The sequence below is a fragment of the Gobio gobio genome (assembly GCF_949357685.1).
Source record: "Gobio gobio genome assembly, chromosome: 16".
Taxonomy (NCBI): domain Eukaryota; kingdom Metazoa; phylum Chordata; class Actinopteri; order Cypriniformes; family Gobionidae; genus Gobio; species Gobio gobio.
In genome coordinates, this window is record NC_137109.1 from 35,465,432 (window position 1) to 35,484,915 (window position 19,484).

Sequence of the window (19,484 nt, forward strand, 5' to 3'; positions counted from 1 at the left end):
TCTTTACTCGAGTCACAATGGATGCCCTTGCACGATACCTTACTATAAAAAGTATGTGTGTCCTTTGATATAATGCTTGAGTGTAAACATTCCACAGACCCTTTTAATTTTCACGTAATATGTGCACAGCTTGAATTCATATAGTCCATTTTGAGTGTTAGGTCTTAATGTCCTTTATGGTGAAATATTTAGCAAATGCACTCCAAAAAATGTCTAAGCCTTCTTTTAAGATGTATGCATTTCAATTAATAATAAAATTACATAAAATTGGATTGAATAATCCTTGCATAGTATTCATATTATGAATTAAGAATTTCAAATGAGTAGAGCTTAATAAAATAGTCCCTGGTTCCATTAGGATTTATACAAACTATTTAGTATGTGATTTGAATAAAGTAAAATTGTAAAGTAAAGTAAAATTAGTAAAGTAAAATAGAATAAAGTTGTTCATAAAGTAAAATAAATACATTAAAATGTTTAGATTATATAAATTGGTTTATAAAGCTCTTTTTTTACTGATTTAAAATTCTTAATTAATAATATTATTAATATGTAAGGATTATTTGATAAAATTTTACTCACATTTTAGCACACATACATTTAGTGTAAATCTTAAAAAGGCTTACTTTTTTTGAGTGTGTATAATACATAGAATATATGCGTATACTACTATTTGAAAATTTGGGCTCTGTAATGTTTTTTTTTAACTTTTTTGAAAGAAGTCTCTTTTTTATTTGATTTAAAAATACAGTAAAACAATAATTTTGTGGTAAAAAACAAAACAAAAAAACATGTCCTATTATTATCACTGTTGTGTCCTGCTTAATATGTTTGTAGAAATGTTTTTAAGGGTTCTTAGAATATAAATTAAAAAAAAACTTATTTGAAATTTTTTTTGGAGTAACGTAAAAGTCTTTACTGTCACTGCTGATCATCCTTACTAAATAAAAGTATTAATAAAAACAAAAAAGGTAGTATATGCACATATTCTGATTCAATGAGGGAAACATGAAATATCCGATCAGATATACATTAAAGTTACAGCTCAGCATCATAGTTTGCAAATAACAACCAGCGCCCATGGACACTTAATAGGATGCTTGTGGAAGTCTGTAGTCCCAGCGGCGTTTTTTCTAAGGTACTGTTGTCTGCTTGAGCAACTGCTCTGATGTTTATTGAGATGTCTTCCTCATTGATTCGTCTACTCCCTGGACAATTATGGCTTCAGTTTTCTCTACACGCTTAAAAGGAGTAGCACATGAAACATGAGGCCCATTTGTCACGCCTGGTTTCTCCGTTCTGTTGCAATAGTTTTGCAGAGATTTTATTTATGGAAGAAATGATTCCAGTTTATCTGTTTTGAATAGTGTGTATATATAGAGCCAAGTGGCTTTTTTACTTGACTTTTTTTTATTTTCTTTGACTGCTGTCACATTTGAAGGTTTTTGAAACGTTTCAAGTGAGCGAGCATTAGACATGTGCGGGATCGATGCTTTCTCTTAAGGGGCCGGATATTCCAGCCCGACATTACGGCGGTGCATTAGAAGATTAAAAGTAATGTCTGAACGCGTGTGCCACTGCTTAATTGATTCTCAGGCTCCTTTTAGATGAGGTGTCGTCATCGATCCGCTCTGCCAATTTCTTGATTGCAAATCCTGATGTCAAAGAATCCGGCCTAATGCCATAATCATACACTTGTGATGACGAGGGAGTTGTTTCTAATCAAACACTGCAAGCTATGCCAGTAGTCTTTTTTTTAGCAAAGCAATCAGTCTGTTAAAAGCAGTACTCAGAACGTTTTTTAGTCTCTCCCCTATTGTCTTTGAAATGCTATTTCACGATCGCAATATTTCGCCACTGTCGCCCCCTCACTTTGATTTACTAATTGTTGTTTAAACGCAGGAGTAGTTTGCTTGTATCCCTCGAGAGTTCGTCCATATAAAGAATTAGTTCATCTTGGCTGACACTGCATCTGCAAACCGTTGCCCGAGGAATAATCATTAAAGAAAGCATACATGCGTTTTTATATTACTTCACTTTTCATTTCATTGATCCTCATTCAAAGGAAGGAAACATATAGCGTATTGTTCAGGCAGTCTTGGATCACAGCTATAGCCAGAAGCGTTAAGGTCTGCCTCGCTAAAACATGCTTTTTTTCCATTCATGGCCTCAGATGCAGAGAAGTGGGTTAAGTTGGTATCAGCACGGTAGTTTATTAAGTGCGAAAACATGGCTGTATGATAGCAGGAGGCGGTCTCTTCCCGGCGCTCCTCTAGAGCTCTGTTTTAATAAGGAGAATGCGCTCTTTAATTGTTGAGTGAGACCATAACAGATGCTTCACTTTCATATTAATGGAGAACCGGGAAGCTGGTGTTAAGGGGGTGGCAGCCGACTGTAATGCCGAAAAAAGATAAACAGAGCGAACTAGTGCAAAGTGGGTGAAATTTGAAGGAAAATCATGCGGAAAAAGACTCCTTCATTAGTTTGTTTTCCCCGTCCTGTTTTCCTCAGCAGATGATATTCTCAGAGTTTGTACTGACTTTGCAAATTAGAATGCAGTGGCAAGCTTTCCCAGCCAATATAAGCCTGTCAATCACATTTGTAATGCAATCGAGAGGGTGTTGATGTTCCTCGCCTTTCCCCTCGCTCCAACCTGTCGAGAACAGTAAATAATAGTTTAGGGAAACGCAACATGACGAGAGTTATCCCAGCGTGCCACGGCACACACCACTGAGGGACCAAGGAAATGGCTCTGATTATGTTTTGCATATTAACTGACAGCATGGAAAATGTCTAAATTGGCTGTCATTTAAGCTTATGAAATGGATATGGTTTTCCAAAATGAAATAAACATCATTGGTGTTATAGCGACATTTTTTTCCCTTCTGTATTGATAGACAAACTCAATTTTTGCGTCAATGCTTAGCGTTCATCATGTTTGGTTATGAGGTTTCTGTCACAAACACCTGCAGGCAAGGAAAATAAATATTTTTTTTATCTATTTCTCTGTTTATTTTATTTATTACAAGTCGGGGGAATTTAAAAATAAATGAAATAAACATATCACTCTGCAGACATTCGTCTTGATGAATTTCAGTTTGTTTGGCCATCAGGAAATGAATTCAGTCGTTTCATAGGCATATGTCAACAGATGCTGCATTTAGATATAATTTGACGTTTTTTATGAAACAGGAAACTGTGGAAGTGTCCTTCTCTCCACTTGCGTTTGATCTTGACTGCACAGGTACGGTTCTCAGTGGTGGTGCTTATTGACTGCGCTTCAATCTAGTCGATTTTGTGGTGGTGACGTCACCCAAACCGGACACAAACAAAGCTTTCTGGTTTGATGGCGGCCGTGGCAACAGTCACTGGAGAGGTTGTCCTTGCAACTGCACTGACATTTGCAGCCTTTTTCTCTGACCTTTCTGTAGTGCCGGGATTAATCCAGTTCTCCTACCCATCGAGCGAGTGGATGGATGGATGTGAGTGTTGTGCGCAGAGACCATAACAGGATGAGGAGCACAGCCGTCTTGCGTTTGAGATATTTTGATATAAACGGTCACCCTGAACTGTCCTTTTGCTATTTTTCTCACTTTCATTTTTAGTTCTGTTCTTTATCTTGATTTCTCTCCCACTCTCTCTCTCTCTCTCAACTTCTCCACCCGCAGTTCACGTCAGTGTCCTGCAGAGGGCAATCCATGACTGCGCTTGACCGTGAGCTCTTCATGCCAGTTGCTGTGCTGTATCGGAGAGCTATGCATTTTGGATTGTTGTATAAACTATGCTATATCTGATGAGGAAATAACAAGCTGTGGCAGCTAGCGGACCTGCGTCCTTGCCCTGAGACTCTGGGGGCCGTTGAAGTCTATGTGTCTATCGCAAGAGTACAGGATAAGGGAGCTGGCGGATCAAGAAGTGAAAAAGCACAATAAATGATTTTTGGCTTGTACTAATGGGATTTATTATTAACTGCTTGTCAGCACAGATGCACATTGATCCTGTTTTTCACGGCTGCGGAGGGGGTGGCAGAGATGTTTTCACTCAAAAAACACATGCTTGCGCTCTGAAAGGCTGGTATCTAACATGATCTGGAATTGGGCCTGAGTTACGGATGTAAAGTGCAGGTGGAGGAGCATTGATTTATACCAGCAGGTTTGCCAGAGTTTTATAGGATTGACTAAATGTCATTACTCTGCTGGTGGCAAGGTGATGAACTGTAATAAACTTTGATGTGGGTGGGTGTCAGGGTGTCAGTCACTCGTAAACCTCTGAAGCATGACCGATTTTGAGATATTGTTTAAAAAGTGTTCCCCAGCCAGCACTTTGTTTGAAATATGTGTTTTTTTATTCTGCTGGCACAAAGTCGTATCTACACTACTATTCAAAAGTATGGGTTTACTATTATTCAACCAGGACACATTACATTGATCAAAAGTGACGCTACAACATATTTTTATTTAAAATAAATGCTGTTCTTTTGAACTTTCTATTCATCAAAATATCCTGAATCAAAATGTATCACGGTTTCCACCAAAACATATTTAGCATATTAGAATGATTTCTGAAGGATCGTGTAAAGTCTGGAGTAATGGCTGCTGAAAATTCAGCTTTGCCATCACAGGAATAAATTACACTTTAAAATATATTAAAATAGAAACCGGTTATTTTAAATTGCATTAATATTTCACAATATTACTGTTTTTACTATATTTCTGATCAAATAAATGCAGCATTGGTGAGCACAAGAGACTTATTTCACAGAAAGAAGAAACACCCAAAAGTTTTGAACTGTAATTTAAGTATGTTGGCTAAAGAGTTTTGGGTTTGAATGTGGAGCAGACAGACTCCTCCTCGGTCTAGTTGCTCCAAAGTCTACAAAATACAGAGCTTGTCCTAATCCTCCACCCTTCCTCTCATCCCACACTTAGAGCTGATTAATTCATTCTTTCCCTTCTAATCTCACATCAGCTAATGTGTTCCAGTCTCCATCAGCATAGGGGTGTGTTGTTGTGCACATTGAAGGTCAAGTCCCTGCCTTTAATTAATTGTGTTTTGGTAATATTCACAAGTCAGGGATACAGATAATCCAGCGGTTAATATTCAAGGGGTGTGTTATTTTCTACTGTATTAGTTTTGTTATTTCTTTCACTACTTCATCTTCATGTTTTTGACAGAATATTTGCATGGAATATTCAACTGGGGGTCTTTCTGGAAGGGTCTGCGGGGCTGTTTGTCAATTATTTCCTTGTTTTGGATGCACCGTCTTCATTAGGGAACCAGGATGTGTCTGCCGGACTAGGTGGGAGCTCAGACTGCACTGGTACTGGAGTGCATGGCCATCAGGGGAAATCTACGGCAATACTTACCTAGATGAGGGGAAATTGGTGTAAATCTTCACTAGAAGATTAAAGACATCAGTGAAGAAGTCAAGCTGAGACAGTTGAGAAATGAGTTAGCAAATTTTAGAGGACTTTTTAATTCTTTCACTCTGTATTCTTAATTCTCACTACTTTAATTACCTAATTTCATTCCCTTTCTTTCTCTCCTGACAACACACACTCATATACACGCATTTTCTTCTCATTTATCTCTTCCCGCCTCTCTTTTATTTGTTATATTTAGTATTACTTTATTTTTTGAGCTCCTTATTCGCACAAAGGAGATATTTTTTACCTTAGTGCACCAGTGACTAACCTTTATTCACTGAATAGACAATTGGCTGCATTTGCTATTCGATAAACTCTTTTTGCCTGGACACTAACCAGTTTTGCTTCTCCAAAACATTTTATGGACTTTATACAACACAATTTACGGTTCTGCTTGGCCCATTGTTGGATATGTGTGTGATGCTTGTCTTACCTTAAATGAGATAATGTTAGTCCTCCTCTGAATGGGCTGAATTCCTCCACTGCTCTTTGTGTTCAGGTGATTCAATTCCAGGGAATTTGTGTCCACCGAGGGACATCATTGTCGTCACTGGTGCATAGCAAGCAGACAAAACCTTTTTGCATGTTAATCTCACGGCTCTGCTTTTAGTGTACAAAGGCACAATCTGAATTGGCACAAATACAAAGAGGCACGGAGATCATTTTACCAGCACTTAAGGGAGAAGTGTGAACGGCGTAACCGAATTTAACACAAAGTCTGGTAATTTTCCGTAAGAGTTATCAGATTTCATATTCAAGATTGCTTGCATATTTGGAGAAGATGTGAAGATGACTTCATTGCAGACTGGATTGGTTTTCTGTTTTTGAGATTGGTGTAAAAAAAAAAAAACATGCCTAAAAGCTCCACAAAAAGCTTTTCTTGAAGTATAATAATACTATATCTGAGTGAATAATATCATTATTAATATTTTGGTTAATTTTGGTTATTTCAATTAAGTTTATTTGCATTCAAAGGGTCAAAGTTGATTTATTCATATTGTTATTATTTAAAAAAAATGTTTAATAAGAAAAAAATTGACCCTTGTGATAAAAAACCACAAACATAACTGAAATTACTCTAGACAATTGGCTTTTTTTTTGGCAAGTCGATGAAAAATAAAGAAAACGTGAAGCAACAGGCTTTTCGTCAAACATGTCAGTATCAATACAGATGAAATAATCCAGGTGACGTTAATAAGTATAGTGAGACATGAAAGCCTCTGATACCTCCTCCGCCTCCACATTCCTTCTAAAAAAGGTTTTAGCATCTGCCGGGGCAGACAAGTCCCCGTCACTGTCTTTAGTAAAAGCTGCTTCCCGCGTGGCCTGTCACAGCGGAGGTTACCGCGATCATCCCTGCCGTTCACTAGTGGCGCTTCGCCCTGTAAACACTGCTCCCTTCTCTCCTGCTGGGGGTGGTACATGTGTTTTATGTGTGTGTGGAAGTGTTTATGTTTATTAGAGAGTTGGGAACAGGGTCGGTGAGCACAGCAAATGATAGGGGGTGGCATTTTTCCAGACGGTAACACAGAGCTGATGAGATACTGGGACGGGGGAAACTAGTATTAATATTTGTGGCTATTGATCGATGGTATCTGTAATATAATTTCCTCATCCGTTTTCCTCTTTGCAAATATTGGGGGTAAAAGGCAAGTAGAGACCACTATAAATCCCCCCCCCCAATCATTTTTTTTTCTTGGGTGTGGGCCCGGAGCTATAAAGCTCTCTAGCTCAAAGGGCTTTATGGTTGGCATTGGGTAGCTCTTGCATTTCACTTTACCCTTGTCAGTCTTTGGTGTACATGAGCACAGCCTGTACAGTAAAGCCAATAAATGCACGGCCCTGTCAGGAGGAGAATGTTGAGACTTAATTCTCAAATTTAAATTTAATTTCAACATGAAATCAGTGATCAGTGCACATTATTATAAAGGAAATGTCACATGATCCTTCAGAAATAATTCTACTTTACTGATGTGTTGCCTAAGAAAAACTTATCAATATTATAAATAGTTGTACTGCTCAATATTTGTGGAAACCATCATTCTTTGAATGAACAGCAATTGTTTAACATGTTTTGAAACATTTTAAATGTCTTTACTGTCACTTGTGATCAATTGAATGTGTTCTTGCTAAAAAAAAGTCTAAATGACTAAAGATATGCAGTGAATATACTGAATCACTACGGTAGTTGATAATGAATATTATATAATTCAATATGGTTTAATGTTAAATTAGATGGACGTGAAAAAGACCGGTAAAGTCTGTCCTCTAGCTTCAAACGTGTTTTTTCTTCTCTTCAAGATCGTTTCCATGTACAGACCTGTTGAAGATGAATTATTTATAGCTGTTACACTGTTTTTTGAGCCTGTGTTGATGTGGTCGTATAGTGCATCTGTATCACACGCTGTCATAATAGAACTTACCTGCTGCTGAAACCCTGAAACATCTGCTCTCACTTCATTACAGCCAACTTCCTGTCATACATTTTGAGCATCCTACTTTCTGTCCTCCTCTCTTTCTCTCTCTGGTTGTATTTTGGGTGGCGAGTTTGAGCGAAAAAGGAAAACCGAATGATAAACAGATCAGCAACAATAGTGTGAAATGCCAGCCCTCATTTGCTTCTACAAAGAAACATGCTTGTGTATTCCCTCTTGTCCTCTGCCGTTTCTGTCTCTCTCCATTGTCTCCCGATCTGAATCAAGCTGTGCTGGATCTCTAGATGCTCAGAAAACCTCAGCGGACCGGCCCGCCCCAAGAGAGCGGCCTCTAAATGAGCATCCTTCAAACACAAAATCTCCTATTCCACTGCACAAAAAAATGCCAGGACACAGGAGGAGAAGTCAGGTCAGACTCCGCTTTGAAGCTTCTGTTCCCAGAGCCGCCTGTTTGAAACAAAATCGCAATTCTCACAGACCGTTTTACCCCCCGCAACTCCTGGGCCCCCGGCCTCGGCTTAACCAATTCAAACATGCCAACGGGAGGAGACGAAACCGACAGATCGACGGTGTGCAGCGCCTCAGAAAATCACAGCTAACCAAGCATTGCAGTTTGCCTCGTTAACAATTCAATTTTTGTTGTCGGTGGGTTGTTTGTCCCTCTTTTTGATGGTAGTGTAGGATGTCATTTTAGCACAGATCTGAACCGATCTTTTATAGCCTTTAAAACCTAGAGAAATACACAGAAAAGAATGTCACTAGCAAAAACTGTAAGTACTCCGGGTTTGATGAAGTAAATGTGAAGAGAGGAGAGGGCCCTCAGGGTATCTTCAGCTCAACTTATGATAGAGAGGAACATGTAGTGTATATTTCAGATTCTTCCCCCTCCCCTTGGCACACTGTCTATTGTTTCTTTTTGTTGTTTTATGTAGTTATAGCACAAACACAATTGAAATTCCGCACAGAATCTCAAAGAAGAGAAAACAAAGCCCAGTGGGATCAATGCATCCCTATTGTCGATAGTGTTGCCAAAGGTTTATGAATCTCTGGTAACATACAGCTTGAGTCAGTTTGTGTAGGGGGGCAATTAGAGCCGTCTAGGCAAAAACTGAAGTTGTCTCCGTTTTGTTTGTATTGGAGCCTCTGAAGTGTTGTGTTTTCCACCCACTACGTCTCCACTGGCAGACTTTGCTTGTTCCTGGACATCCCTCATTAGCATGTTTTCAGGCGCCAGCTATAGTGAACCTTCAGGCTTTGAAATTTCTCCTAATTTTTTTTATCAGTGCATGATAGATTGACAGAATAAAAGATGAAATGTATTGCTTCGTACCACAGATTTGGTTGGTTGGTTGGTTGTAAATGTAAAGTATTTTGTATTTTTAAAGCCAGCCCTATTGCATAATAAGTCTGTACCATATTACAATTACATATATATGATTATACACCCTATTTTTATATATACTCTATATGAACCCTATATTATGTTATGTTAAACTGTATATATGGTTTACCTTTGCCATCTTCAATCATTTAGTTAATCTTTCAAATCTTAAAATACATATAGATATGTCATACTGTACATTATAATATTGTGATGCTTAATTTCACTATAGCTATTAAAACAATTTATTTTATTTTTGTTTTTACTGTAGTAATTTAATACAGGCCACTTTATTGTCGTAACGAAATAATTATCGACTTATGTTATCGGTCAGAATTTGCATATTGATGCAACCCTACATTGTCAGATAAAAAGCTTTGCCGCTTTCAGTGTAGAAATTGGTCAGTGTAGACACTGTGGTAGAAAGAAACAATTGCTAAGAAAGTCATCTTGCACATAGTGCTCCAGTGCAGCTAACTTTTGCCCTCTCACTCAAACTAATTCCTCTGTGGCAGTTCAGAATCAACAGAGGGTGGGGTAAATGGGGACACATCATTACCTAGCGTACCTGTGGGCCTGGACTGCCGCCACCGAGGTTAACTGGTTTTGGTTGCTCAACTCCAATTGGCATGGCTACCGTCTCCAGGGGTAGTGGCCTTCCTCCTGCTCTCGGTCCCCATGAGCCACAATTGCTTTGTGTTAAAAGACAAGCCTGCTCTTGATCCTGCCCAACTCGAGATAGAGTTTAAAACAAAAAGCCAGTAAACACAGGGGGGAGAGGGTTTGTGGTCCTCAGATTTGGCGTGGTTTTTGTGTGTATCGAATATTTGACATGATACGTGGCACAGCAAGCTACTCGCTGGCAAGGATATTTCCCTCTATCCTTGATGAATGATTCTATCTGAAGCCATTAGGTGATCTATTTTTCATGCAAGTCCTTTAGTCGCACCGTGTAGCTTGGGGTGGCGAGGGGTCCCGTGTGCTACTGCATATCCCTGCATCTGGAGTCCGCACGGAGAGGAGACGATGAGTATCTTGTGGTGCAAAGGGAGATGGTCTTGAGGTGAGGAAAGATGTGTTGGCTCTTGAAAGGTCACACCTGTCATTTCTTAGAAGCTGAGTGGAAGATCACCTGCAGGCCACCACATGAAAGACTATGGCACTCTTGTCGCATCAATGTAAAAAGAGCCCGCACACATACCTAAACACACAAATTCATTCCCCACGGAGCTGTACTACTAAAGAAAGATGTGATATTTGCCCTCCCACTCAGCAACATGACTTTCTTTGCTGTCTTTTAGTAGATAATGTGTGCAATGTGTTTTTAACGTTATTTTCCATCCAGCCCTGACATACTTTTACTTAGCCAACTGAAGTGGACGTTCTATTTAAAGCACCGGTAAATTAACAGCAATTTGCAGATTTGATGTGGAGGACGGCTCGTTCGTATCCCTCGTCTCATTCGTTAACAAATCGCCCAGCGCCTTAACAAAGAGTAATTGTCTCACCTGCTTTCACTTAGCCGGTTGGCTCAGCCTCTCTGAACGAGCACCTCCATCTTATTTCAGCGTGTCCTACTTGAGGAACCGAGCTGAGCCGAGAGCGACGCGAGAGCCCCCGCTGGAGCTCCCCAACCCTGCCGCAAATCCACAGGAGGTCCCAAAGCCACCCCGCGCCTGCTGCAGCACAGGCAAATTGCCACAGCTGAGACAAGTCTCCATTCAACAGGCTAATTAATCTTGCTTTGTAAGAGTAGTCATGCCAGAACCTCCCCGGGCATGGCTGCTGATGCAGGCCTTCTGAAGTTTGGAGGCTTCGTTTATGGGCAGTTAAAGATCTCTTGCGTCTGTTATTAGGTGGGAGCGGGAAGAATGGCTATGATAAATCAGTATTTCTACTGCTATTGAATGGACAGAGAAGTGAGGTGGAAGCGATTTAATGGTTCGGATGTGAGGAGAAACTGCTTGTGTTTGCCCAGATCTCTGGCTGGATGAAGCCAATAATGCTGATTAGGACACTGGGCCTTCAGAGAGGCACCGAAAGCCACCTCTTGCCTTTGCTGCTCACATTGTCAACATTGTCCGCTAAGGAGCCTCGGAGGTGATGATGAATATCTGGCCTTTAATAGCTGTTGGATTTTTTTCTAACTTGACACCTCTTTAACATTTTAAATTGATTCCTCTCTGTGGAAAACAGCAGTGAGAGCAAACAAACATGACCCTCTTTGGATATGCGAGATAAATAGGGTTGTCTACCCAACGTAATTAAAGTAGGCTTTAAAGATTTTGTGTGCCGCTGGTTTGTGTATGCGGTAATACAAGTTGTTTGCACAAACAACTGTAAACATATTTTCGATTTTTGTGTGTGAGACAAAGACCTAAGCATTCTGGATTCAGGTGCAGGTTCAAGTAGCTTTATTAGTACACCTTTATATTGCCAAACTTTAACTATACATAACCATGTACATGCATGCATACAACTTGGTCTAAAAATGGAGATATATTTCTATATTGAATTTTTAAAAAATGAAATTACTTTATTTAAAATATAAAAATAAACATGTATTTACATTACTTTTTAAAAGTTTGGGGTCTGTAAGATTTTTGTTTTGTTTTGTCTCTAATACTCACCAAAAAATATTCAAAATGTATATATATATTTTATAAATGTGTGTATTTTTTTATGGCTTAAGCCATAATGTGCCGCTGCTGGGTGATGTGGGTTTTTCAGTTGGAGACTGAAGCATCACCTGCTCCGCTGTGGTGTCATTAATCACTGCAGTTGTATTCCCTGAGCAGTTCAACAGCCAAAAGTCAGGCCAGTGTCTGGGTCTGCATGACACACACATCTCATCCCAACGGGATATCACCTCAGCATATAGCCTCAGCACTTAGCAACTAACTCAAAGGGCCCTGTTTAGCCCTCACTAAAAGTTCCCTAAGTTCACTACCACTTCTGACCTTTTCTCTTCTGTTCCTTGTTCTTCATAGTTTTTTTTCTGTTTCTTCGCTGTCTCCCTTTGTCTCTTTCTCTATTTACTCCATCTCTGCACCAATTCTCTCAGGCACCCAGCCCCTCTGCTGTCAATTTTTCAGCGATGGACTCTAAACTAAGTTCTAGATGGAGTTCATCTTCTTCCAACAGACCTCCCATTGAATCTGAAATCTGAAACATCAACTCGTTTGCGGCAAACAAAACACGAGGATCAGCTAGTCCGTTTGTTAAATGCAGATTACAGGAGGAGAAAAAGAATAAAGTGTGAAGGAGAGATGACATCAGAGAGCAAAACTCATTTATTCCTTCACTCTTGTCTTTCTGCCCAGTAATGCTGTTTGTGTGGTGCTACCCCTCTGCTGTTTGCAAAGGAGCCAGTTCATTAGACCCATATGCTACAATCAATTCAGCAGAGACTCCGGCTGAGCCCAAATGAGATCCGCTGTGATTTACCTTTTAAATGGGCCTCTTGTTTACCAGTCTATGACACAGTGTGAATATACTAAAAAATGCAGCTCGGCTTGATTGGGCTCTGGTGTCCTTCAAGGTGCTACTGAAGTTACCTGAGTCAACTTGCCTATATTCTCTTTCACGCTTATTGAATAGGGAAGTCCACACGGACCTTTTAAGACTATGAGCTCGATTGACTGCCCTTTGCAATTGATTGACCAAAGGATGAAATAAACACTCCGCTCCGCAGTGCAGCAGATCACCTTGAAAGCCCCTTCTTCTCTACCTGGCATGCAGGCAGCCACATTTCTATGGATGATAAATTCAGCAGTAATAGAAACGTTCATGCCAGCCCTTTGTGGTCTAATGAAGGCTTTCAGCTGAGTTTGGGCGTTTTTCTCCGGTGTCTGGGTATCTGTGCGGTTATGTATTCGCTTAGAATGACTTCCACAATCTACTTTTAGTGTTAACTGTTTTTTATTTGGACATTGTTTTTGTCTCTTAAATTGCCAGTGATGTCATATTTTTTATATTCAATTTAGTACATTTTTCTCTGGTTAAAATGGCATCTAATTTTAGCAGATGAAAACAGCATTTTAGTTGATTTGCAAAATGAAACCATATTCATATGTAGGTATTCATTATGGAAAGAGCGTATTGACAATGTGACTAAATTCTGTATAGCATGTAACTTAGATTGTTCACTTTTGCATTCACATTGTTTTACGCGGATACAAGTTTATATAAGACACAAATAATATTTTTATGTTGTGTGATTTATATTTGGGCTCATGCAGCTCAAGTGTGCCATCTTGACATTGACTGATAACAATCATATATATTGTTGATGTATTATTTTCCTCTTATCACTTTTTTGCCAAGTTTAATTACATTCAAAATCAAATAATTTGAAGGGATATCTAACTCAAAAATGAAAATTCTGTTAACATGTAGTGTACTCACCCAATGTTGTTTTAAACCTATGACTTTCTTCGGACCAAAGAAGGTCTGAAAATGTTGAAAAATATAAGGTGTTTAGTCTGCACAGTGAAAGTTGGTGATGCGTACTGTGGAACTGTAAATCCTTAAAACTGCTTCAGAGATACTGGACTGTCTCTGTACTTAGACATCAGTGAATTGCTTTTGTAAACATTTACAACATCATTCACAAACCTGCTTATATTTGAAATCAGCTGATTGAGTCTGTAATTTACAGCACAGCTTCATCTCGTGAGCATCCCCTGAATGCAAGTATTTTTTGATGTGTGATGCATAGCCGTGTAGAACCGCAGTGATTTTTCTCAGAGGACCGACTGCCTTTAGTCTTTGATTTTTGACAACATTTAAGATTCTAACATGTTTTTAATACTGTTTTCTTGCATGGAGATGCAGGATAGGCAGTAACAGACATTTAGAAATCGTTGTATGGTCTTTCTCACTGTGTCTCAGTTTCTTGGTCTTCCTTTGTCTCAGTGAGGTAACGGTGAGGCGGTTTCTGTTATCCTCAAAGTGACAGGCGTCCCACCTGTTAGGTATTAATTAGTTCTTAATTAAAAAGGTTGATTAAAATGCAAGAAAGCTTGTTTATGAGCTTAAAGCATTCACAGCACTGCTGAGCCACTGAGAGCTGGACATGATTAGTGAAGATGGAAGTTTTACTCCCTGCCCTCAGACTTGCTCAACCGCAGCTAACTGCTATATGAGGGCTTGTTTTTCACTGCAAAAATGTAATGTTTAGAAATGTAATAAGAAAAAAAAAAATCTTTATAAGATAAAACAATTATTTCCTTTCAAGCTATTGTCTTAAAATCTCTTCACTGTGTGACAATATTTTATTTCCTTCCAACGTAATGTCTAAAGCAAATACTTTTTTTTTTTTTTTTGAGAGCTGTCTTTGATGTCCAAATATTTTATTAATGTATTCATTTGCCATGCTTATTGAGGCAGCCCTCATCTCCGGAATTTTATTTTATTTATCAGTAAACAGCCTCAAGTTGTTTGGAACAGGTTGGTTTTGTCCTCTCATCTTTCCATGAATTTCAGAGTTGCACTGAGAGGTGTTTAGATATCTCTGGCTCCACTAATGTTTTATTGATATTTTCATATTTTTTGGATTAAAAAAAAGAGAGCACCCCCCCTTTTTTTTTCTCTCTTCAGAATCCATTTTGCCTCGGATGAAATGTTTTTAACTTGATTTCCTCTCCCTCGTCATCTGCCTCATCTTAAGAGAGAGGCTGGGAATGGCCTAATTTCCTCAACAAACACCAGCCTGACTTTGTTTACACATGACTTGACTTCCAAAATTTCCTAAAAACCTACAGTGAAGGACATCTCCTTCAATAATCTGCTGCCTAAATTGACAATAAAGCACTCAATGTCCACTGTCCTTTCTACCTGCTGCACGCTAGCCTGTTTTTGACATGTCTCCAAATGGAAATTATCAACAAGATACATCGCAGATGTCTCATACAATCAGACCCAACCTGATCTCACAGAATTCCGTGAAATGAACACGGGCCCCTTAACTCAAAATCCGTGGACCCATCACGGAATCGCCGAAAATTCCATGATGGGTCCACGGAAGTGATGCCTAAGTAAGTCAATGACAGTATACAGACGCGTTGGTTATCGTCATGAAACTATGATTTTGCCATTATGACATGGAGTGTGATTCTCGATTTAATCAGCCAGCATAATTTTATTTACAATTATTCTTTTTTAATTTATTTACGGTATTCAGACACGTTTTGAACACGTAACCCAATCCCTTCCCTAAACCTACCCATTTGTGTATTATAAAAAACAGGATATAACAGGCAGATATGACTGCAGGCACAATTTATTCAAAAAGTAGAAATATTCCAAGTGTTCCGAGGCCAAACGATTGATTTGTGTGAAGAAAATCCCCAAAAGCGATCAGCAGCGTCGAGTCCATCCGCCAAAGATCATAACACATTTCAAATTTTACCGCCGGAAGTAACGTTACGTCAGCTTTGACAGCATTGGCTGTCGTATGTCTTGTGACCAATTGCGTCATTACGTCGGCTTTGATTGTAAAATGCGATTGACTCTCGTGTGTCTCATGACAGATTGCGTCATGCAAAAGAGTCGTGTGTATTATTTGAATGAGATATGAATGAGTGTGTTCACGGAGCGGCGCGATCATCATTTTAGCGATTAAAACATTAAGATCAACTCTGTTCTTTACATGAAGACATCGTGTGACTTCAGAAGACTTGAGTTAATACTTTTATTCTGTTTTTGGTCAGTTTTTGCAATAAATGCCTGTGACTGTACTTTTATTTGCCTGTTATGTGTTTTCTATTGTTGAGAGTGGGTAGGTTTAGGGTAGGAGTGGAGTTAGTTGCTCCAAAATATAAAAGTAGCCTATAAATATTCATAAAATCATGTCTACTTTTTACAGTCATTGACTTACATAGGCATCACTTCCGTGGACCCATCACGGAATTTTTGGCGATTTTGTGAAACTGCCACGGATTTTGAGTTAAGGGACCCGTGTTCATTTCACGGAATTCTGTGAGACCAGGTTGATCAGACCTCAAAAGGCCGTTACACACCAAGCCGACATCAAAGAACTAGCGGCGACAAAGCCGATTGTGTTGTCGACTTGCATAGGCTGTGTCTGGTGAAAAAGCTGTGCTTTAACACCGCAAAGACCACAGCTTACTGTTCATCTAGCACGTGCATTCTGCACCCGCGTGTAAGCAAATAACTGTCTATAGACTATCAGCAGGTATCAATAGTCTATATTCGTCATTCAAAAAGGGGGAACCAAAACTAGGACTGCAGATATACAAACCGTGAACAAAGCAATGCTTGCTTACCGTTTTAAATATCAATCACGCTGTTCACTTTCTTCATAACAGGCAGCTCATGGTGTTATGGTAAGATGATGTAAATTATAACAGCCTTCAGTTGGCTGTCTATGCTGCTTTGCTTGCTTTCATCACTTTTGCTTTTATTCTTTTGCACTGACTCGTACGCTAAACTGAATAGCCAGTCTCTCTGACCGACGGCCTGGCGCCAATTCAACCTGCTGAATTGGGTGAACTTTCGCTGACGTGTGAAACACATAACACGTTGGCTGGCGGCTGATTGATACGTACTTATTTATTTATTTATTTAGTTATTTTTACATCCCTATATTACAGAAATGAACTTCCTGGGTAATTGTTGGGATTCTCAGAAGAAAGCTAACTGGTTATTTTGTATATAAAGTCAGTTTGAAGCCCTGGGAAATATACTGTAGTGATTGCGTGCTACTCTGAGCAAACAGATGAAACAGTGAACATTTGTATGTGCCGTTGAATGGCAGGTATCTGAGAAGTTAATGTGTTTTGTGTGTGTGCATTTGTGGTCCGTTCCATGTCAGGATCAAACGAGACGAAACAACAATTGTGTGTTGTTCAAGTCCTGCTAAAGTGAGCGACCACAAGCTGTTAAGGGCTTTTTTCTCTTGTATGTAAAATAAAAGTATTTGGTGCTGATGTGCACTTGAAGGTTTTGCTCTTGACAGCAGTAGAGTCTTCAGCTGTGGACATTGTATTTGGACATTTCAGTTTTTATCTATTAATATATGTCCTTTTGACCTATGCTCTGCTTTTTTGAATAAGCCTTGTTATTTGCCCGGTAGGTCAGGAAAAGTGGGGGTTCTTACACAAATAAATCGTGAGCATGTTAAATCAGTTTATTGAGGACTACAGTACAGCGGTTTATGCACACTCTGATCTCTGAAACATCTCTTGCCAATTATTTTCCTGCATAAATTACCTTCTGCCATTTGAAAAAAGTACAAGGTCATTCAATAGAATTTGAAAGAGTACAATTTGACTAAATTGCAAGTTCATGGTGTACAAGTCAATAATAACTCTTTGCTGCGATGACCGTCCATGTTTGACCTACCAGTGTTCTGCGTTTTTCCTTTCTCGGTCCCTGAGGCCTTTGCGAATATGGGGTTATTAAACTGAATGTATAGGGTATTACACTCAGTGTTTGCGTTTGAATGACAGGAGAATAGCTTTTAATGCTGTAATCCCATCATGCCGTGCCACCTGCTGTTGTACGTAGCCTTTCAGGGATCCTTCTTCAATCAACACATAGCCATCACTTTGTTTGCCATCCTCAGATGACTTGGCTTTATGCCCAAGACCTGTGTTTTCCACCATGAACAGAGAACTGTTATTCAGACAGTTTTGTAAGTAATATGCTTTTGCATTGTTTTTATCTAGGTCTCACTCACCTGCCCATACTCTACGGGACTGCTGTGTGCTTTCAACGAAGTGAACATCAGCACTTTAATGTGCAGGTGGAGGATGTGAAGTGATTTGCTGTTGGATAGGTTCCATTTTATAGTGACACAACACACTGGTAGTGTTGAGTCAGCTAAGTGGTTTTGACCGGGTGATACGCTGCATGGCTGGAGCTCAGAAGCAGATGCATTTAAAGGAATGTTACAGGTTCAATAGAAATCCTTTTTTTTGTTGTTTGTATAAAGAAATCACATTTACTGTAGTGCACTAACAATTGAAGTCTGTGGTATTCCAGAGGGTTTAAAAGCAGAATTATGTAGAATTGTTATTTTTGTTGAAACAAACACTTGCATCGCAAGTAGTCCGATTCACAAACAAATGAATTAATAAATGTTCTTTTAATGTATAGTCAGAGTTAGTTAATTAGTTACGTGACACCTGTCTTGAAATGAATCAAGTTTTGTGAGTGGTTGTTCATATAAATCATATTTACTGTAGTTAAAAATACTTATTAGTTTTATAAAAATGTCACACATTTGTCTTGGGGGGTAAGTCAAAAACATTTGCTGCACAAACAAAACATGTTGCAGATGCTGCGTTAGTGCTTAATTTGTTTTGAACACAGAACATTCCCATAAATATCTCAACATCTGCCCACATTTCCTGAGGTGATAAATGAGTAGCTATTCCGTTACGATGGTGGCTTTTCTACTTTGACAACGTAGACCGTGTTCCCTGTGGGACACCACTCCTGTGTTTTTAAAGGGGGGGTGAAATGCTGTTTCATGCATACTGAGTTTTTTACACTGTTAAAGACTTGGATTCCCATGCTAAACATGGACAAAGTTTAAAAAATTAAGTTGGACGTTTGATGGAGTGTTTCTGTGCCAAAAATACTCCTTCCGGTTCCGGTTTCGGAAAGTTTTTTTCGAGTATGGGTCTGTGTAACGTCAAATGGGGCGGAATTTCCTTATACGGGTCCTAAGGGCACTTCTCCCGGAAGGGCGCGCGCGCACCCGTAGACCAGAGCGAGAGAGCGAAAGCAGTACCCCCATCAAAGCGCTTTGCTCGGCTGCGCTGCAGTCACAGGACTTATCGACATCAACAATGTCACCAAAGATGTGTGTTTTTGGTTGTCAGGGCAGAATGGAGTTTGTTTTTCCGGAGCAGCAACGGAGTTGTGCAAGTGTTTTGTTTGTTCCCTGCATTTTGGCGACGATTGTTTTATAAACAAGGCCCAGTTCGACGCCGGATTTGTAGCTCGTCTAATGCTGAAAGATGGAGCAGTCCCAGCGATTAAGGTTCACGGTCGTGACTCGTGTTTTGGAAGCAGGTGGTGAGTAAAACTGCTTCAAATGTCTTTGTGTTGTTAGCTATCGACTCGTTCATTCAAATGTGCTACTATTCCGTTGTTTTTCTACGTAAACATGCACTAGTCTGACATGCAAAACCGTTCCGCTTGCTACTGCTAACAATAAATCACATATAATAGTCCATTAACCAAATGATGTCCTCATAAACAATGAGT

The 19,484-nt window shown here is 39.4% G+C and overlaps 1 protein-coding gene across 10 annotated transcripts in view; it reads left to right on the forward strand.

The window, feature by feature from the left end:
• diaph2 (diaphanous-related formin 2) overlaps positions 1-19,484 on the forward strand; it is a 551,295-nt gene that overhangs the window by 127,586 nt on the left and 404,225 nt on the right. The gene's annotated exons all lie outside the window — the stretch shown is intronic.